Below are 10,060 nucleotides of genomic sequence, written 5' to 3'. Positions count from 1 at the left end.
CTGGGAAGGTGGCTCAGTGGTAGAGCGCTTGCCTTGCATGCATGAGGCCCTGGGTTCGATTCCTCAGCACCACATAAGAAAAAAGAAAAAAAGCCAGAAGTGGAGCTGTGGCTCAAGTGGTAGAGTACTAGCTGAAGAGCTGAGGGACAGTTCCCAGACCCAGAGTTCAGGACCCACCACTGGACCAAAAGAAAAAGAAAAGTAAGTATAGCTGAGGATGTAACTCAAGTGAAACGGTTGCCTAGTATTTAGAAAGCTTTGGGTTCTTTCCCCAGCACTACATACATGTATATGTACATACATACATAAGTTCTGAGATGTGGGTTGTGAAATCCATTGGCAGCCAGTCTAGATTGGTGGCCAGAGCTATCCTGGTTATCTGAGAGGATGAACTATATAGTTTGGTAATGGAACTTTTTACAGAGCTATGGAGGATAATTAGAAAAGATAAAACATTGAGGAGGAGGCTACAATGCTTGATAAGAAATGTATTCATTATCTTGCCCATGTAATTGTAACCCCTCTGTACAGTATTTTCACTAAAAAATTTTTAAAAAAACATTGAAATGAGATGCCATTAAAAAAAAAAAGATGTATTCTATTAACTAAAGGGAGTGTATAAGTTAAAATCCTAACCATACTAGGAAGCTAATATCTACATTAAGTGCTTTTTGGGAGGTGAGGGCCTGCCACCCTTGGGCTTGAACTCAGGGCTTGGGCACAGTCCCTGAACTTTTGTATTCAGGGCTAGCACTGAATATATGGGATCAAGTTTTTCTTTATACCTTAAGTCCTACTTGGAATTTTAACTTTTCACTAATACTACCTTTTCTACTTTAAGTAGAAAGTAAATTAGTGACAAAAACCAAGCCTACACAATTTATTAGATACACAAAAGTGCTGATCTTGATAATTGTGTAATCATTATTTTGAGTATTTGGAGATAAGAGTCTCACGGACTTTTCTGCCTAGGCTGGCTCCTCATATCTCAGTCTCCTGAGTAGCTAGGATTACAGGCGTGAGCCAACAGTATCCTGCTAGAACATTAGGTTTATTCTGTGTGCTTCCAAGGAGCCAGATAGGATATATAGGAAGCCTATTTAAGGACCCGTGTGCTGGTGACACACACACCTGTAATCCAGCTACTCGAGGCTGAGGTCTGAGGATCGCGACAGTTCAGAGCCAGTCGGGGCAGGGAAGTCTGTAAGACTTAAATAAACCACTTAAGTACATAAATTAACCCCAAAACCTGGAAGTGGAGATGTGGCTCAAGTGGTAGGGCACTTGAGCACAGAGGTTCAGGGACGAGTCCAGGCTCTGAGTTCAAGCCCCAGGATCGGCCAAAAGAAAGTATAGTTTAGGAAGTGGGGGCCGGGCGCCGGTGGCTCACACCTATAATCCTCGCTACTTAGGAGGCTGGCAGTTCAAAGCCAGCCCGGGCAGGAAACTCCATGAGACTTCAATAAACCACTAGAAAATCGGAAGTGGCGCTAAGGATCAAGTGGTAGAGCACTAGCCTTGAGTTGAAGAGCACAGGGACAGCACCCAGGCCAAGTTCAAGCCCCATGACCGACAAAAAAACAAAAAGGAAGCGGGGGAACCTTCAAGTGAAAGCTAGAAGGAACACTGGTGGACAGGACTTTCGAAAACCAAACCGCAATTGACATCTGTTAAGGTAGAAAATCTCATGGGATTTTCACATCATTCTTCAGCCGGAAGGTAGGACCTGCCGAGAGGCTTCATCAAGTGCCTACTATAAGGAAAACAAGAAGCACTTTGGCCCCATAAAAGTAGAGCCTTGAGTTTAGCACTAGCCGTGTCCCCAAAACTTCTACCCCTGGCATTCCACACTGCCCACACTTCCCCCGCCCCACTCCCCCTCAGGCCAGGAGAAAACTACAACTCCCATCAAATCATGCGAGGTCAGGTGGGCGGGCACTTGCCGCGCGTGAGCGGCTCTAACCAATGAGGACCATCGTTACAGAGAGTAGTTTGGCCCGGTTTGTAAAAGGCCGCGGCAGGCGAAGAGAGAAGAGGTGAGGGCGGTCGTCAGCGACGGGCCCTCGGCCCGCGGGGGAGGGGGGGACCGCAGGGCAGGTAAGGGATCGTGATAAGAGAGGCCTGGGTGGTGTGGAAGCGGGGTGTAGGGCAGGGATGGGTCAAGGCGGAAAGTGCGTCCCAAACGCGGGGTGCTGGAGTGGCAATCCTCGGGCCTGCTTGGCACCGGAAGTGAGCGGTCGCGCGGGGAGGATGCTGGGAAGAAGGTTGCAAGGATGCGTGTCCCGGAAGCCGGCGGGAGGGAACGTGGGGGCGGGGGGTGTCCCACGCATGATGCTTTTCCCCCTCCGCACTGACTCTGCGCGTGGTCAGATTGGGATCTAACTTGTGGTTTGGCAGGAATCCATTAGATTCCAAACTCTTGCGGCCTGTGGCGGACACTCGTCGAGTCTGAGCCATAGTTTCATCTCTAAATGCACTAGAAAAATTGTATTTAAGCAAGATTGTGGGAGCAGTACATAACTGCCAAGTACCTTTCTTAACAAGCATGCCTGTGCTTAAAATGCATGGTACTTACTCTTATCTTCACCAAAGTGTATTTCCAAAGCATTAGACATCCACCAAACTACCTACGATACAGTCAGTAGTGCCTGGAAGAAAACACTGCTCAAGGAAGCTTAGAAGGGCGTTGTTGGGTCCCCCACTCCACCCCCCTCTGCCCCCCCTTCCCCCCCCCCCCCCCCACCCCCCCCCCCACCTCCGTCCTCTCTTTAGGAGAAAACCGTTAGTTGTAAACTTGGTGAGAGGCAACTACTAGCAGGAGACTTTTTGGATTTCGAGTCCTGGGCTTTTTTTTTTCCCCCTAGGCCTGTTTACAAGTTGTGTTAAATGTAATATAGAATCTGTAATCAATGTTGGTGTGGTAAATATGCTTGTAATCCCAGCACTGGAGACTGAAAGTGGGAAGACCAAGAGTTTGAAGCCAGCCTGGGCTACCTAGTGAGACCCTGCCATATCTTGAAAAGAAAGTGTATAACTTACTAGTACATGTGTTGAAATGCAAGCAGTACAAAACAGTGAAAAGTAAATATGCTTCCCACCCTCTTGTTTTCCCAAGTCACTTCTGAGGCAATAGACACATCTTTCAAAACTGAGTAGCATATTATACACAAAGCACTACACTTTTTGTTACTCCATAATATACCTTGACACTTGTTACCTATCAGTCCGCTTTTTTATTATTATTATTATTTGTTTGGTCCCCTTGTGGGGCTTGAACTCAGGGTACAGTCCGAGAGTTTTTCTGCTCAAGGCTAGGGCTCTATGAGTTTGAGCCACAACTCCACTTCCAGTTTTTTTGTTTTGTTTTGTTTTTTGTTTGTTTATTTTTTTTGCCAGTCATGGGACCTGAGCTCTGGGCCTGGGTGCTGTCCCTCAGCTCTTCAGCTCAAGGCTAGCACTCTACCACTTGAGCCACAGCGCCACTTACAGCTTTTTCTGCTTATGTGGTGCCGAGGAAATGAACCTAGGGCCTCATGCATGCAAGGCAAGCACTCTACCACCGAGCCACCTTCCCAGCCCTCCACTTCCAGTTTTTGAGTGGTTAATTAGAGATAAGAGTCTCACAGACTTTATTGTCTGGACTGGCTTCAAACTGTGACCCTCAGACTTCAGCCTCCTGAGTAGCTAGCTAGGATTATGGGTGTGAGCCACCCAGCTAATTGCTGGTAATCTTGCAGTGAGTGTCCCTTTATGGAGTGTGTGTGTGTGTGTGTGTGTGTGTATGTGTGTGTGTGTGTGTGTGTGTGTGTGAGAGTGTGTGTGTTGGTCCTGGAGCTTTAAATCAGGGCCTGGGTACTCTCCTTGAGCTTTTGTGCTGGAAGCTAATGCTCTGCTTTTCTTTTTGTTGTTGTTGTTGTTGGTCAGGGGGCCTGGGCGCTGCCCCTCAGCTCTTCAGCTCAAGGCTAGTGCTCTACCACTTGAGCCACTTCTGGTTTTTTTCTACTTATGTGCTGCTGAGGAATAGAACCCAGAGCCTTCTGCATGTAAGGCAAGCACTCTACCACTGAGCCACCTTCCCAGCCCAATGCTCTGCTTCTTGAGCCACAGCTCCATTTCCAACTTTTTAGTATTTGATCAAAGATAAGAATCTCAGACTTTCTTGCCCAGGCTGGCTTCAGAAATATCCCGAATAGCTAGTATTATAGACACGAGCCACTGGCATTCAGCTCCTTTATGGACTTTTTGTACATGTGCCAGTATAGTTCATAAAATCTTAGGGAATCTAAATTCCATATGGCTCATGGAATTGCTGTGGCAAAGTATGTGTATTCCATTTAATTTATGTTCCTTTCAAGGGTTTTGCAGTTTACACTCACACCAATAATGGAGATCATTTCTTTATACATCCTCATTACTTCAGTGATAATTCATCTTTTTTCTGTCACTTTGCACAAGTGTTAATCTTGTGTTTTCAGTGCTGGAGATCAAAACCAGACCTTTGAGCATACTAGTAAGTCTATGCCTAAGTTGCACCCCTGCTCCTGACACTTAAAATAAAAATACTGAGCCGGTGCTGGTGGCTCTGAGAATCACAGTTCAAAGCCAGCCCAGGCAGGAAAATCCATGAGACTCTATTTGTATTTTTTTATTTTTATGGGTCCGGTCGTGGGGCCTGAACTCTGGGCCTGAGCGCTGTCCCTCAGCTCTTCAGCTCAAGGCTAGCGCTCTACCACTTGAGCTTTTTTCTTTTTGCTTATGTGGTGCTGAGGAATCGAACCCAGGGCCTCAGGCATGCAAGGCAAGCACTCTACCACTGAGCCACCTTCCCAGCCCCTCCATGAGACTCTTATCTCGAGTTGACCACCAGAAAACTGGAAGTGGAGCTGTGGCTTAAAGTGATAGAATACTAGTCTTGAGCAGAAAAGCTTAGGGACAGCACCCAAGCCCGGAGTTCAAGCCCCATGACCAACAACAACAGAAAATACTGTTGTTAGGACTGGGAAGGTGGCTCAGTGGTAGAGTACTTGCCTTGCATGCATGAGGCCCAGAGTTCGATTCCTCAGCACCACATAAGCAGAAAAAAAAAAAGCTGGAAGTGGTGCTATGGCTCAAGTGTTAGAGCACTAGCCTTGAACTGAAGAGCTGAGAGACAGCGCCCAGGCCCAGAGTTCAGGCCCTCGCCCAGACCCCCCAAAAAAGAAAATACTGTTGTTACAGTATGGTTGAGTATCTTTTCACACATTTAAATTCTTTTTTTTTTTAATGGCCTTTGTGTGTTGACAGTGTGTGTGTTGTTGTCGGAGATCAAATTTAGACCTTTCATGTCCTAGCAAGTAATATGCAACTCCAGCCCTTATTGCAATCTTTTTATGTCCTTTCCCCTTAATTGTAGTGCAATTTTTTTCTTTTTTCTTTTGTGTGCTGGTCCTGGGGCTTGAATTCAGGGCCTGGGTGCTGTTCCTGGGCTTTTTTTTGCTCAAAGCTAAAGTTCCACAGCTTCATTTCCAGACACTGGCAGCTCCACCTCAGGCAAGAAATTAGTCCTTTTGAGGCTGGGAATGTGGCTTAGTTGTAGAGTGCTTACCCAGCATGCATGAAACGCTAGGTTCAGTTCCTCAATATCACATAAACAGAAAAGGCTTGAGCTGTGACTCAAATGGTAAAGTGCTAGCCTTGAGCAAAAGAAGCTCAGGGACAGTGCCCAAGATCTGAGTTCAAGCCCCAGGACTGACAAAAAAGAAACAAGAAATCAGTCCTTTTGCATTTGAGAATAGTAATAGCTTTATTGAAATACTGTTTACAGATTAAACTACATAACATATCAAAACCCTGTCTTAAATACACTGAATGTGTCCAGGGATCATGGTAGACCTTAATATCCTCCAATATATGGTTGCAAAGAGACTGCCATTGAAGAGACCCACAAACACTCAAGAATCAGTTCAGTGCTGTTCTGTGGATGCTTGATTTATTTCAAAAACCACACATCAGCCAGGTGTGGCTTACATCTGTAATCCTAGCTCCTCAGGAAGATCTGAAAATCACAGTTCGAAGCTAGAGTCTCTGTATGACTCATCTCCAATTAACTACCAGAAAACCAGAAATGGCTCTGTGTCTCAAAGTGCTAGAGCACTAGCCTTGAGCAAAAGTAAAAAGCCTTCTTTCTCTTGGTTGGCTTTTTAACCCAAGGCTGGCTCTCTACCACTTGAACCATATAGCTCTACTTCAGTTTTTGCCAGTTAACTGGAGATTAGAGACTCACAGATTTACCTGTAAAGGCTGACTAGGAACAGCATTCTTCAGATCTCAGCCTAGAGTTGCAATATATAAATCTTGCCCAGGTCGAGTTCAAGCCCCATGACCAAAAAAAAAAAAGAAAGAAAGAAAGAAAGAAAGGAAAACATTAAAAACAAATATTCATTTAGCATAAAGTTTATCTTTTTAAAAATTGTACAAGCTTTAACCACCCCAAAAAGAAACCTCATACCAGACAGCAATCAACTGTCAACTCTTCTATCCAGTCCTGGCAGCTTCTTAATCTACTTCTACATGTATTCCCATTCTGGATAGTTCATTTCAATGGAATCATATGTGGCTTTTTTCATATAATAATTTTAAATGGCTAAATTAAGATGAGAAATGCTCAATATTATTATTTACACCAAGCACCAGTGGCTTTAATCCTAGCTCTAATCCTTTAATCCTAGCTTCTTAGAAGGCTGAGATCTGAGAATCAAGCTTCAAAGCCAACCTGGGCAGGAAAGTCCATGATATGTTTTCTGGCCTTTTTTTGTGTGTGTGTGGTGAGAAACCAGGGGTTGGCCTTGGTATCTTACACTTGATGCTCATTGTCAGGTGCCCTACCACCTGAGCCATGCCTTTAACCCCAAGTCTATGTGACATTCTTATCTCTAGTTAACCACCAAAAAGCCAGAAATGGAGGCATTGTTCATGTTATAGAGCACCAGCATTGAGCAAAAACGTTAAAGGACAGTGTCCTGGTCCAGAGTTCAAGCCCTAGTACACACACCAAAGATAAATAAATAAAAATACATCATTATTTGCCAGGAACTGGTGGCTCTAGCCTGTAATTCTAGCTACCCAGGAGGCTGAGATCTGAGAATTACAGTTTGAAGCCAGCTCATCCAGAAAAGCCTTGGAGACATTATCTCAAAAAAAAACTACTCAGAAAAAGCCAGAAGTGATGCTGTAGCCCAAGTGGTAGCGCGCTATGCTTGAGCAAATAAGCTCAGAGATGGCGCCTAGGCCTTGAGTTCAAGCCCCAGAACCAGCCAAAAAAATTACTTATTAGAGATTTACAAATATAAGCACAATGAGCATATGCCCACTTTACCCAAATGGCTAGTGATGGAGGCTAAGAAATAGAGAAGTAGAAACCCACTTACATTGCTGGTGGGAATATAAAATACACAGCCACTTTTGGAAATAGTTTAGCAGTTGCCTAAACTAAGAAGGATATAGAAGAGATATTTTTACCCCAACTTGAACATTAAACAATATTTACATGTATTGAAACATCACATTATTGCCATATATATATATATATATATATATATATATATACTTTTTTTGTGTGCTGGAACTGAAGCTTGAACACAAGCTTCTTGCTCTTGCCTGGCTTTTTCACCCAAGGCTGGTTCTCTACCATTTGAGCCACAGCTCTACTTCAACTTTTTGCTGGCTAACTGGAGATAAGAGACTCACAGATTTGTTTGCCCAGGCTGATTAGGAACAGCATTCTTCAGATCTCAGCCTTCTGAGTTGCAAAGATTACAGGCATGAGCCATCTACACCCAGTTATGTAAACTTGTGTGTGGTGCTGGGGATTGAACCCAGGGCTTCATACATTTATGAAGGTACTGTACCATTGAGTTTCATTCACACTCTGTTAAAAATATATATAAGCTGGGCACTGGTGGCTCACGCCTGTAATCCTAGCTACTCAGGAGGCTGAGATCTAAGGATCACGGTTCAAAGCCAGCCCTGGCAAGGAAAGTCCATGAGAAACTTATCTACAATAAACCACTAGAAAACCAGAAGTGGTGCTGTGGCTCAAGTGATAGAGCGCTCACCTTGAGCTGAAGAGCTGAGGGATAGCGCCCAAGCCCAGAGTTCAAGCCCACAACCGACCAAAAATATACATATATATATATATATATATATATATATATATATATATATATATATATATATATATATATATATATATATATATATATGCCCAGTGCTGGTGGCTCATACCTGTAATCCTAGCTACTCAAGAGGTTGAGATCTGAGGATCATGGTTCAAAGCCAGTCCAGGCAGGAAAGTCCATGTGTCTCTTATGTCCAATTAAACACCAGAAAACCAGAAGTGGTGCTATGGCTCAAGTGGTAGAACATTGCCTTGAGCTGAAGAGCTGAAAGACAATGCCAGGCCCAGACTTCAAGCCCCACAAACATATGTATATTTTTTTTCATGTCATTACTGGGACTTGAACTCTGAGCCCATTGATAGCTTCTCTTTGCTAGTTAAGTCCTATGGAGCTAGAATTATAGTTTGAGGCACTGGCACATACCCCATCCCAGTAATATTTTATGTGACAATTAAAAATAAGTTAAAGGGGGTTGGGAAGGTGGCTCAGTGGTAGAGCGCTTGCCTTGCATGCCTGAGACCCTGTGTTCCATTCCTCAGCACCACATAAGCAAAAAGAAAAAAAGCCGGAAGTGGTGCTATGGCTCAAGTGGTAGAGCACTAGCCTTGAGCTGAAGAGCTGAGGGACAGCGCCCAGGCCCAGAGTTCAGACCCCATGACTGGACCCCAAAAAATAAATAAATAAGTTAAAGGAGGGGCTGGGAAGGTGGCTCAGTGGTAGAGTGCTTGCCTTGCATGCCTGAGGCCCTGGGTTTTATGCGCTGTGGCTCAAGTGGTAGAGTGCTAGCCTTGAGCTGAAGAGCTGAGGGACAGCGCCCAGGCCCAGAGTTCAGGCCCCATGACCAGACCCCCCCCCAAAATAAAAAAGTTAAAGGAGGAGGCAACAATGCTCAATAGGAAATGTACTCATTACCTTATTCATGTAACTGTAACCCCTCTACAGCATTTTTACAATAAAAAAATGTACAAAAAATAAGTTAAATGCTAGCATCCAACAGTTCCATGTGTGTGTGTGTGTGTGTGTGTGTCCAAGAGAAATGACGACATGTGTCCATGCAGATACTTGGACATTAATATTCTCAGCAGCACTGTTTGTAATAGCCAATACAATATTTATTGACCGGTGACTGAACATAATATGATTTTTTCATATACATAAAAGAAGTATAATCCCAACATTGGGCTAAGATAGGAGGATTGGGAACTTAGGGCCAGTCTAGGCTATAGCAGGAGTTCATCGTCAGTCTGGGCTATGTAATGAAACTCTGCCTCTAAAAGAAAAGAAAAAGGAAACTAGTGCATGCTGCAATATTGCAGAGCCTTGAAAACATGTTCAGTGAAAAAAAGTCATCCATTTATATGAAATGTCCAGAAAAAATAATCTGTAGAAACTGAAAGCAGATTAGTGATTGCCTGGGTCTAAGGCTGGGAATGGTGAATGACTACAAATAACAAATGATTTCTTTTTTGGGTGATGGAAGCATGCTAAAACTGGATTATAATGATGAGTGCCCAATTATGTCAATTTAATAAATACTAGTGAATCAAACACTTAAAATGGGTAAATCTTATAGTGTGCAAAGAATGCCTCATAAAATTGCTAAAAAGACAGTACAGAACACTGGCATTTCCTGGGAAGATTTAGTATTTTTATTTATTTATTTATGTCATTGATGGGACTTGAACTCTGGGCCTGGGCACTGTTGCTCAGCTCTTTAGTTCAAGGTGAACGTTCTACCATTTGAGCCATAGCACTTCCAGTTTTCTGGTGGTTAATTGGAGATCAGTCTCATTTCCTGCCCAGGCTGGCTTTGAACCATAATCCTCAGATCTCAGCCTCCGGAGTAACTAGGATTACACCGTGAGCCACTAGTGCCCAGCAAGATTTAGTATTTTTTTTTTTTT

The 10,060-nt window shown here is 43.9% G+C and overlaps 1 protein-coding gene across 3 annotated transcripts in view; it reads left to right on the top strand.

The window, feature by feature from the left end:
- The first annotated feature begins 2,011 nt into the window (after positions 1 to 2,011).
- The window catches only part of LOC105990148 (chromosome unknown open reading frame, human C2orf42), a 49,665-nt gene continuing 41,616 nt past the window's right edge, over positions 2,012 to 10,060 (top strand). For 2 of the 3 annotated variants that reach the window (XM_013022475.1, XM_013022473.1), the window contains exon 1: positions 2,023 to 2,097. The gene's annotated coding sequence lies outside the window, so the exon portion shown is untranslated. Of the gene's footprint in view, positions 2,098 to 10,060 lie in introns of all 3 variants that reach the window. The other variant, XM_013022474.1, reaches the window with a different exon arrangement.

Source organism: Dipodomys ordii, unplaced genomic scaffold (genome assembly GCF_000151885.1).
Source record: "Dipodomys ordii isolate 6190 unplaced genomic scaffold, Dord_2.0 Scaffold63, whole genome shotgun sequence".
Taxonomy (NCBI): domain Eukaryota; kingdom Metazoa; phylum Chordata; class Mammalia; order Rodentia; family Heteromyidae; genus Dipodomys; species Dipodomys ordii.
Note: the sequence above shows the minus strand (reverse complement) of the source record. Positions and strands in the feature narration are given on the sequence as shown.